Source organism: Dermacentor andersoni, chromosome 2 (assembly GCF_023375885.2).
Source record: "Dermacentor andersoni chromosome 2, qqDerAnde1_hic_scaffold, whole genome shotgun sequence".
Classification (NCBI taxonomy): domain Eukaryota; kingdom Metazoa; phylum Arthropoda; class Arachnida; order Ixodida; family Ixodidae; genus Dermacentor; species Dermacentor andersoni.
This window is the reverse complement of record NC_092815.1, coordinates 716,373-728,401: the sequence shown is the minus strand read 5'-3', so window position 1 is coordinate 728,401 and position 12,029 is coordinate 716,373. Positions and strand designations below refer to the sequence as shown.

The window sequence follows — 12,029 nt, the reverse complement described above, 5'->3', positions numbered from 1 at the left end:
TTGCCGTAAAGCCTGTAGTATAAATAGGGTTTCATGAAGTCAAATGAATGCGCAAACCTCGCACTTGTGGTGTACAAGGTAAACAAAGAATTCGTTGCCATGTCTCCACAGTAGTTGGTCACGTTGATTTGTGTGAGCATATAGGTTCATGTGCCCCATCTACCTCTGTCATGAGAAAATAAGCAAGAATATCAGCTGCTATGTGTCGATGCATATGCTTTTTATTACAAGGTGTAGGAGCAGTACATCTTACTGCATGAGTAAGCCACTGATGGAAACAGTACGTTCCTTGAACATTGTAGCTATTTAATAGCCTAGGAAGCACGCTATATTGGAAGTTGCAATTTTTTTTCTGTTCGCGAAATTCAATAACTCAGTGCATTTTCTAAAAGCAAATTTCGGAATGATACGTGTGCTGCGTCAGTAAGTTAAGTAGGCAGCACATAATTAGGCTAAACCAGAGGAATATCTGCAGGTAGGGATTTATACAAATGTACAGAGTATTTTTTAAAAAAATGTTTTCTCAAATGTTTTCAGTGTGGATCCAGTTGCATATGCGCCCAGCGCTGATTTCCAGCGCTTAATTTTTGTTGAACCTTGATGTAACAAAGACGTAACACTCAGCACTCTACTTTGTTACATCAAAAATTTTTTTACAATGGAACACTGCATTCTACTATACGTGCCGCTCATGCGCCCCAAAATTTTGGCCCCTCTAAGGAATTCACTGTTTTAAGTCACTGTTCTCTAAGTTTCGTCCGAAACTTCAATAACGCTACTTCCAACACTCGTGAAACCAGCAGCCACGTCGGCTTGCGGCCTTTACACCGGCCGCAAATTACTTTTAAAAAATGTGGCACGCGCGGGCCGTGTATATGCACTCTGCTGCGCGCGGACAGCCGTATGCACGGGCACGGCCGGGCAAGAGACGTCGCGCGCTCTCCTACCTTAGCGCGCGCTTGATCACGGGACGTGGACAGCGCGCATAAAGCTGCCATCCTTCTCGGCTCACCCTCGCACCCTTTCATTCGCAATTAACCCCAGCACGTGGGATGCAACGGGGCACTATAATTTTTGTCACACTTGGACTTTAAACCAAACATCAGGGCGATGGCGAAAATTCGCTTAGGGTGTCCAAAAATTGCTATCGCAATACTATGGAGAAAGGTATTATGGAAATTATCTGTGGATGGGTCGAAACCCCCTAATTTCCCAAACACGCACCCATCCACTGGCACGCTGCACACCACGGATCCCGCGCGGCACGCTGCATGATTAAGGCGTATCGTTCTTCTCTAGCTCTATGATCAGTAGTCACTTGGCGAGAAGCTTAATTTCCAACCTATGCGCAAGTGTCATACCTGAATTTCGAAAGTACACGGACCATATATATGTTGGCAAAATAATCGGAACTCACTATTTAGACTCGCCAAAATTATACTTAGCTGCTCACTTGAACTCATAAGAATATACTACTCAGCCGAGCTCACTCGGGCTCAAACTCGCCAAAATACTGCTCAGCTGGGCTCACTCAGACTCATGGGATGATCTGAGGGAGTTGACTAATCAGTGAGTTTGCCAGCGTATGATGTGTGCTGAACCACAAACCTGGCTTTCTTGAATAAAAACAGTTGGTCGCTGCAGCATATGGATGCACATAAGTGTAATTCAGAGAGCATGGCATTGTAAAGGCTGCCACAGTTACCATGCCATGCTGCAGCTCATTTCAATCATGTCAAATGCAATACCCCTTCCAGCTTTTAGTCAGTCGATCAAATGTGATTGCTATTTATCTCATCACAACACCTCATTTTCCTGCCTAAGGCTTTGGGTGAATTTTCCTTGGCATCCATTTTGTTACTCTAACAGGTTACCAGTTATCTGTTGCCTATGCGAAACTTGAAGTTGTGCACATTTCATGTGGACTCTATGCCAAACTCGTAGTAATGCATGCGTTTTTGCAGTTAGGTCTAGAGTTACAGAATCGCATGTGGGAGTTACTTTAGTTAGCAACTGTAGCTTTGGAACAAACATGTGCATGAGAGGGTGCTTAAGTGTTACCTGTCAAGACTGGGAGCACCAAGGCAACTTGTGCAGTAAAGGCATGGGCAGTACGAGCCCACAGATTTTTTAAGTGTGGCTGAGGTGATGCGTCTAGACTTCACTATGAAGAGAGCCAAATAAAAGGTTGCATCATACCTATTCATACCTATCATCATACCTATTCTGGAGCCTTTTCTTGAGCTTTTCTAAAACATTAAGCTCAGCCTGTACACTTTATCACAGCATAATTATTACATGTGATATAAAACATTGTATTGTGCAGTTTCTCCAACTCTTCGTGAAGGCATCTATCCATAGATTAAACAGGAATAGGCTCAATGTTGACATATCTCCACAGTAGCATCTCCAGGACCTCGTACTGTCACATTGCATCACAGACATTATTTAAGTGAACTCCAAAAGTGAAGCTCTTCGTTAACATTGGCTAAAATTGTATCTTTATATAGCAAAGTGATCATGCATAAATCTGTATGTCATGACAGAACACTTCGTTTTTCACGGACTTTAGTTTACAATTGTTTTCAAGTTCAGGAAAATTGTGCAGTGGGCTAGTTGGTTCGACATACTTAACACTGTTGTGCGGAGTGAAGAAGGGACAGGACTTGAGTGAGGAAACAACACACGACACCTGAGCACAAACTATCAACTGGTGATTATCACAAGACAATGATTCTGCTGAAAAGTAGGAACCAAAGGAAAAGAGAAGTCGTGGAAGCATACAACCTCAAGGTGGACCCACAGGGCTCATGTGTCAGCCCGCCGTCTATTTCACTCAGCAATAAAGAGATTAGCATAATCGCTGACAATAGAGGGTGTAGGTAGACCGGGAAGAGGACTCCTGTGCATGCGTGTAGGCTTTATGTACGCTTCACTTGCAGAAAAGTAAACCAGTTCGTAGTTTGCGCTCAGGTGTCGTGTTGTTTTCTCGCTCAAATCCTGACCCTTCATCGCTCTGCGCAACAGTGTTAAGTTTTCACGTTGTTCACTATGTGATGTAGGAAGGGTAAAATTGATGGGAAATCCCAATATTCTCGGGCATATTGCGAAAAATATGGCCCAAGTCAAGTGTCATTTTAGGCTTCACTGTCCCCTTTTATAGGGCAAATAGTAATAGTTTGAATTCTATGGACGCTGGTTGCTTTTTCTGACTTAACCTAGGCGGTGCTCAGCTCTCAGTTGAAAGGAACAGGTAAACAGGAGGACTTGCCACATAAGCAGGAGGTAGCACTCCACACAGACTTAAGCTTAATATACTGCGTGCTTCCACAGCCCTAGAATTGTTCATCCAGGTCATCCAGGTTCATCCAGCAGGCTCACGATGTGGCCGTGAGGCTTGGCCTTCCGATCCCGACGTGGGAGCGGCCCGCTTAGTGATTAATTATCACTACTTGCAGGACCAAATAAAGTTTTCCTTCCTTCCTTCCTTCCACAGCCCTAGGGGGCTAGTCTGTAAGTGTTGACTAAGTGGACTGTCCATTCCAGTACACGCTGAATGAATAGAGCACGAGAGCCCACGGTGACGATTGCCGCTTGCTCTACCAGCTTATAGCTCTACCTAATCAGTGTGTGCTGAAATAGTCCACTTAGTGGATCCTCACAGAATCCTTCCCGACTGATGTTTGTGTTGGTAGGTTGCAAGCATTGCACTTTCTTTCCTTTCATGTGGGCAGTTCCCACATATGGATGTCATTTAACATATTGTATTCATATTGCCTTTGATCTATAAATTTCTTATTCATGCTTATAACCAGGCCTACCAGCTCTTGTCCTGCATATTTATATAGCCTTCTCATTTCTGCATCAACACTGCACATATTTATAGCAAATTGGAGTCATTCTCCATTATACCCTCAAGCACTTGAAGTAGACACTGCAATAACCCCAAGGGAGGGGGGACAGTAACGCAAAAACCTTATTGGGCTTGTAGTGCTGCTGAAGGATGCACACATACCATGTATGCTAATATTCTCAGCAGACATTCCAAAGTTTGTACGAGTTCGACTTTAGCTGGCTAAACTGAATGATTTATATTGAAGGCAATTCTTGCAACACTTCGTCAAACTGAATGAAACTGGACAGCACAATTAGCTGTGTTCATCTACCATTTATACGACTGCTGCCCCGAGCATTTTGCCTGTTACTTTGCCTTTCGTTTCTGTACTATCAAGTTCAAGTACACATGTACTTTATCACTGTACAAGTAGAATGGCTTCAAGGCTTTTCCTGGGCATTCAACAGTCACTATTTATTCCTATAAACCTTCCTGCATGTGAAGACAAAAAAAACTTATTAATTCATGCTGGAAGTATAAAAAGACAGGTATTTGCACAGAAAATGTTTATTTTGAGCACCGAGGTTCTTGCTGATGTAGATATGGTGCTGGCTCCCTCCTTGCCCGAAGCATGTGCTTGCTGTACACAGCACCAGATGATGGCTTCCTAGGTCAAAAGATCAAATTGAAATAAGAGGCATTTTGTTTTAGCTCCGGAAAGAGAAAGCAGGATTGAGACATTAACATGTATAAAAAATACTTGCCTAAAGAAAAATTAATACACAAGCAAATTCACTAAAGAGGTTCACTTTCAAGAGCAAAAGTATGGTTACGATGAAAATTACAAGGACGCTTCACTGCTCATTGAGGTTTCGGTTCAGTAGTTGTTGAGCCACGAGAGTTAGCATGCTACATCTTGCATATTATGTTTTGTAGAAGAATATTGCACTTTGAACAATGTTGTGCCTATTTAAATGTACTGACAAGGAATGCTGAAACTCCAGGCTAGTTTGGTCTGCACAAGATATGATACAGACACTGTACTGCATTCATTTAGTGTTTTTGTCACTGATCTCATGCACAAAGGTCATTCACACCTATCCTACATGAAATGCAGTTTCTTTGAAGCTTCATCTAGTCCTTGAATTTGCTGCATGCTTATGTCTAAGGGAATTCGTTTGGTTCCTTTAAATGTAGTACATCTAAGCAACTGCTATCAAATGCCCATAGTGTTCCCTTGCATGTACAAAACATTTTTGGCCCTTTCAATGCACAATACTCATTACATTTGACACTTGGGACTCGTGCAAGGCGCCATTTAGTATTGGATGCTTGTCCACATCTGATAATACCTTCATAGCTGGGTCATTCCCATGCCAAATGCCTTGGTTATTACTGTGACCATCTCACACTTTTCCTTTAGAATCTTCTTGTCCACTTTTAAGGAAGCATCCCACGACACAATGTCTCCATCCTAGTGGTGCTATGGAGTTAACTTATGTGCTAGTTGTAGCAGATGACGTCAACTGAAGGCCACTGAAGATAAAACTCTCTGCGAGAATTCCTTTTGCACAATAAATGCAAACAATACAGAATAGTCAAAATGTAGTTATCTGGCAAGACTGGCTGCATCCATCATCTTTGTTTGGTGCAATTCTGAGGTGGCTCCATGTTACAAGATGCTTGGCGATTATTGCCATGTGACTGTTCGGGACTCTATAAAACACAAGAATTGCCTTACTCCGGCCTTTCTCTTTGTGCAGCAGCCAACGTTATTATTCGTCCAATCGCACCGTGTACTGTTCGTGTGTCCATAGACTAAATTCTTCACCACATTGTTTTTGCGGTATTTCGTGAGTGACCCATGAACTCATCTTGGGGTGGGACTTCTTTGGCGTCTGCTTCTATCTCTTGTCGTCAGCGCCTCACACAACTGGATGCCACTGGCAATTCTTTTCCTAACCACGAAGAATGCATTTGTCTCGTCACCTCTTCCGATTACGTTCTTTGGCCACCTAGAGGAGAGATTATAGGTGTCAACTCCTGTAACATTGTGGATGGCGGCGTACTCATTCTACCCTATGACCATACCCTATCTCGAGCAATTCTGATTACTCCTGGCCTTATTCGCTTCTCTGAGGGGTCGGCATTGCTTACTGCAATAAACCAAACTCTCGAACCCCAACTGTTGCCTCGTGGATCAACTGTCACTTGAGCTGTTGACACTCATGTCGTTGCAATTGTCACGAAGACAGCTCAGTGTGTTCTTGCGTCTATTACCGTGCGCTGAACAAAATCGTGCGCAAAGATGTTTACCCTGTGTCATGGATGGATGATGCACTAGATTCACTCCACGGTGCTGAATAATTTTCTAGCCTTGACTTTAGACCAGGCTACTGGCAAATACCGATGTACAAATCCGACAAAGAAAAAACGACATTTGCTACCCCTGATGGGCTCTACGAGTTCAGTGCGATGCCTTTTGGACTCTGCAATGTGCCTGACACATTCGAACGCATGATCGATAAGTCTTGTGTGGCTTGAAATGGAAAACCTGTCTGTGCTATCTCGACGACATTGCGTTTTCAACCATGTTCTCACAACATTTGCAACGTCTTGATGAAGTCCTTGCCTCTCTTGCAAATGCTGGTTTGCAGCTCAACACACGCAACACACACACACACACACACACACACACACACACACACACACACACACAAATGCAGTTTCGCCAGCAAGGCCATCAAAGTTCTGGGGCACATAGTCAGCAAAGAAGGTATTCGACCGGACCCCGAGAAGCTTACTGCCATCCTCGAATTTTGTGTCCACTGCGTCAAAAAGACATTCACAGTTTTCTTGGACTTGCTTCTTCCGGCACTTCATACGCAACTTCGCTACGCTTACGTCCCCGCTCCATCAACTCCTCGCCAGTAATGCGCCCTTTGTTTCGTCCGACGAATGTGAACATGCTTTCCTGCTTTTGCAACATGCCCTGACGTCAGACCCAGTACTGTGCCACTTTGATCCGACCACGCCCACCATCTTTCACACCGACGCTAGCAGTCAGTCTCGGTGCCATTCTACTGCAATGTGACAACACATTCCGCGAACGAGTAATTACTTATGCTAGTCGTGCACTAACCAGTGCAGAGAATTACTACACCATAACCAAGCAGGAGTGCCTTGCTGTTGGGCAGTGCAAAAATTTCGCCCATATCTTCATGGCCGCCATTTCACAGTCGTTACCGACCATAACACACTGTGCTGGCTTTCATTGCTAAAGAATTTATCAGGTCACCTGGGTTGCTGTGTGCTTCACCTACAGGAGTACGATTTCAATGTCACCTACAGGGCTGCAAAGAAGCATCAAGACACCAATGCTCTCTCTTGCTACCCTCTGAAGAATCATGACGATTCACCATAACCTCTCCGTGATTCTGTACGTCCCGAGTCCTCTTCATTGGCTTTACCCATTGTAACCCTCGAATGGCTAAGACACGACAGCCCATCTGTCCTTGTGTCCCACCAACGCATCGACCCATACTGCTGAACTATTCTCCAACACATGGAAGATTCTTCGTCACCTCCAAACGCCTGACTTCGTCGACAACTTAATCAATTCAAGCTGCACAATGAGGTTTTACATCGCAACATTTATCACATCGATGGCAACAAATGGGTCGCGGTCATACCATGTTCTCTGCAATGTGAGGTGCTTGAAGCCTTTCACGATCATGCGACGACTGTTCATCTAGGCTACCACAAGACTTACAACAGAATATGAAGTCGCTGCACCCTGCGTTCATTGTCAAAGCCGCAAACGACCAACAGCTCCTTCTGGCTCTTTACAACCTCTGCCTTGTCCCGCTTCGCCTTTTGAAGTAGTTGGAATAGACTTGTACGGTCCTCTTCCCACGACCTTACATGGCAATCGTTGGATTATAACGGCCATAGACCATCCAACACGCTATGCGGAGACAGCATCTCTACAATCCGGGACTGCTGCTGAAGTCGCCGATTTCTTTCTACACAACATTATCTTACACCGCAGCGCTCCGCGCGTTCTCCTCAGTGACCGCAGCAGTCTTCCTCTCTTCTATCCTTACCGAAGTTCTGTGCGCCTCTAACACAATTCGCAAGACGACTTCCAGTTACCATCCGCAGACCAACAGCTTGACGGAGTGTTTTCACCATACCCTCTCTGACATGATTGCGATGTACATCCGCCCTGGCCACACGAACGGGGATGCAATCCTGCCGTTCATGACATTCGCCTATAACATGGCTACGCAACGTACTACTGGCTTTTAACATTCTTTCTTCATCTATGGCTGTTCACCAAGTTTCATTCTTGATGTATCATTCCTTTCGACTCCTGTACCCCCATCAGTTCCTTTCTTGGAACAGTTTGTGTCTCGCCTCGCGGAGTGCAGTCGCCTCGCCCCGCTTAACACAGGCGTCTCCCAGGACGCTCGCAAGTTTCGTTACGACTCGACCCACTGTGCTGTGACTGTTTCTCCTGGTGACGAAGTTCTTTGGACTCCTGTGTGCGTTCCTGGCTTATGCAAAAAATTTCTGGTGTTTTATTCGACTTTCCGCGGTCGTTGAGCAGACATCACCTGTCAATTACCATGTCAATGTGCATGTCTCCCGCTTAAAACCAAATACTTGACGCATTTTATAGTACTTACGCGCAGCCAGGCGGCCGCTTCCACAGCGAGAGAGAATTAGCATGGGCACAACACATGCCTGACTTTCAACTTCATCATCTGCACATCTTTTTCATCTGCATATATCATCACTAGCAGCACAGTTTAATCCTCGAGGTAGTAGTCCGAGCTTGGCTGGAATAAAGCGGTTCCTTACGATACATATATATATATATATATATTTCTTGCACTTCAAGAAACTTCGTTTGACCTCGAAGACTTGAGCACTGAAGTAACGGCGCTAAGTATATACAAGACCTCATAGTAGGAGACAGTTCAATTTCACAGCCTGAGTCCCCTTGCTGGTGTAATCTTCCTTCGTGTAATTGTCGCATACTTGGCTATCACTAACACTGCTTCGCCTTTCTGCAAAACTGCAGCCTCTTTTTTTTTTCTGCTAGTCCGAGCATAAGTGCTGCCGCACATGACTGCTGTCGATTCTGATTTCGAGTGAATCTGGCTTGGCCTCATTATGGTTACTGAGTGAATTATAGAGAGAGAGAAATAGAAGAGAGGAAAGGCAGAGAGGTTAACCAGACGCATGTCCGTTTTTCTACCCTGCACTGGAAAACGGGGTATAGGGATGAAGAGAGAGAGTGTTCCACAGCTATCATGCACTAAGATTTAAAAAAAAAAAAAAAAGTTCCGTTACTTGAAGAAAACCTAGTGCATATTGTTTCCAGTAAAGTGGAGTAGTAGCCAGTAATTCTTTCGTTACTGAGATTTAATTTGGTAATTACAATTATCTAACTCGAGAAGTACTCTCATAATTTTCAAAGTGTCAATGAGGCATTTGTTGGCATCCCAAAATGACATCTAACTGCAGTGTTTTCAGCGACATACTAATTGCGTACAATTTTACCGACTGGAAAATAACCTCACGAACTATGAAAAATACCATGTGAGTGAACTCTCACCCGCATCATAAAGCAGTGCCCTCAAATAAGCTGATTGAAAGTAACTGCATTGCCTATCGCAAACCCGAAGAGACAGCACACCACCTTGATAATGGTACGGAAGGAGCCCCAACAGCAGTTTCGCAGCTTCTCCTTTCTCTGTACGTCACACTTATTATCCCTCTCTCAAGGCCGACAGATAAATGATAACAAAAGCACCTTGATAACGCAGCCAAAGTGCAGCTCTGACCACACACGAAATGTGAAGAGCAATGTAATAGGCACAGAATGTTTCAAAATCCAGACTTTGCTCGCACCGCATCGAAAGAGTGCGGGCGAAGTTATATTTCGCACCAGAAACTTGCTTCGGACCAAAGCCAATATAAAGTGAGCGTTTTATTTTTCATGAAAGTGTACACGTGCTGCAAAAACAGGTTCGTGTCAACAAATAAAAGCGAAATAAACACACTGGAAAGCGACCAACTTGTAGAGAAAAGGCAAAACCAATGCGTTCACGAAATTAAATATACCACTTCTATGAGCCGAACTGGCAATCAGAATGTCGGCACACACACACACACAGACAAAAAAAAAACTGTGTGCTCTTACTATCTATTAATTCGTAAGCTGCGTTGAACATCAGCCTAGAGGACGTGTTCAAATAGGTCTCCTTTTGCAGCTACGCAGTACTGTCTATTTTATCACACCTTTAGTGGCTTTCTTGATGACCGATGCCGGAATTCAATGGCAGACATCCGTTATCCTTACCTTGAACTAATGTGACGTCCGTCTAAGCTGACGTCCGGCACAATCTTTCACATAACCCCAAAGAAAGAAACTTAACGGAGAGGTCAGGTGACCTAGCCGGCCTCTTTACAGGCTCGTGCCTTCCAATCTATTTGAAAAGTAGCACCCAACCAGTTTCGTGCTCGGCTGCTGCTGCATGCAGGTGGCCCATCTTGCTGATACAGCAGAAGTGGAAGATGTGACAGCGGGACTTTACTGAGAAACTCATCAACCACTCCTTCAAGGATTTCGTTCACATAACGCTGTCCAGTCAGTGCGTGATTGAAGATGGTACTGATTATTGCACTGGCGTAAATTCCAAACCACACATTGAGCGACCACTGGTACTGGCGCCGATTGCACTGTACTTAATGTAGATTGGAGTCCCTCCAATAGCGTGCGTGAATGACAATGAATGTATATATGATGGCACCTGCACTGTTCTTTTGCGCAAACTCATCATGCCACAGGTTCTTAGTGTCAAGATGTAAAACTTACCAGACCCAGCTTATTGTCAGTTAACAATATACACTATAGAATTAACGTCTAAGGTGATCACTAAGATGAGTGCTAAAACCCCTTAATGCTTACATAGGACCAGAATTCACAAGTGGCTGTAATAGGGTTCCTGAAGCACTCTTGAGCACATGAACATAACTTCCAGCCGGGATATACACGTGCGATGGGAGACAATGACTCGTTACAAAGCCATACACAACACCCTTTCTCACAAAACCTTATAACACTAGTAAAATTTGTTGGCCAAGTTACGATTTATCCTACTTTGAAGCAAGCGCATAAAGAGAACATCCCAGCCTTCATCCACGATTAAATCACCAGTATTAAATGGACCCACCTTAAGGGTTATTTGGCAACAGCATGTGTATGTCCATGCTTGTATCGTTTATTGATTGTCCCGCTCTAGTAGAATGGACGACCACGCAGCCCGATCATGCACTTTGTAATGAAGCTTCTTTCTAGAAAATCACAAATACCGACCGCACACACAACCTTTGTCACATCTGCATAGAGCACTCGAGCGTTACGCTGCGGAGAAAGGTTACCAGAGAATGGCTGTTGACAGCGCAGCGATATTGCTATGTAAAGGCTCATATTACTATGTAAACAAACGCTGTTTCCCGCGCGTTTAATGACGCCGCAAAGCACTCATTTAGCGACTTCATTCACTACCGCCCTTAGTCGGCGGACGGCAGACCTGAACCATGTGTCAGGAATGTGCGTTTACATTGCGAGATAAATGATGAATACTCCTTATTTTCTCTAAACAAGTGCGCGCACATGCCGCACTTGGGTCATCTGCCATTTACACATTCTGCCGTGTAGCAGCACCGTAACCAGGTAATGTTACGTTTAAGTGATTGTGAAAAAGGCTCTTAGAAGTTTGAAGGAACCTAAGATAAACAGTGTCGTCTAATATGCGTTCTCGGCGCTAGTACACTGTAGCACTGGCTGATCGGTGCGGCGGTCCGCGGGATGCGTCACAAGGAAAATAAGCTGGTAAGGAACCTGGAAATGAAGTATCAGGCAGCCGAAAGCGTAGCTTTGCATAGTAGAGGCACATCGAATGGAAAAGTGAAGTACTTACGATAGCTTACGCTAGCACAAGCCCCAAAAAATAAACGATCCACATCTTTGACCAGTTGTTTGAGCGTAGCTCACCTTTGAGCTTGCCATTCTGCCGCCAAAACCAAAGACGGATGTGACATCACGGACGCGAAAAACAAAGAATGAATGCGACGTCCCGGACGTGACGTTTGGGTGAACCTAACGCCTGCGTTCCGT

At 44.5% G+C, this 12,029-nt stretch overlaps 1 long non-coding RNA gene across 2 annotated transcripts; it reads right to left on the bottom strand.

Annotated features, from left to right (window-relative positions):
- Nucleotides 1–4,386: 4,386 nt before the first annotated feature.
- Nucleotides 4,387–11,978, bottom strand: LOC126543070 (uncharacterized). 2 transcript variants are annotated; one of them, XR_008615041.2, is made up of 3 exons: nucleotides 11,907–11,978; nucleotides 5,188–5,850; nucleotides 4,387–4,502 (listed from the first exon to the last, which is right to left on the bottom strand). It is a non-coding gene; the product is annotated as an uncharacterized lncRNA (long non-coding RNA). The 2 variants fall into 2 exon arrangements; XR_008615040.1 differs by having other exon boundaries at nucleotides 11,833–11,921.
- Nucleotides 11,979–12,029: the final 51 nt, after the last annotated feature.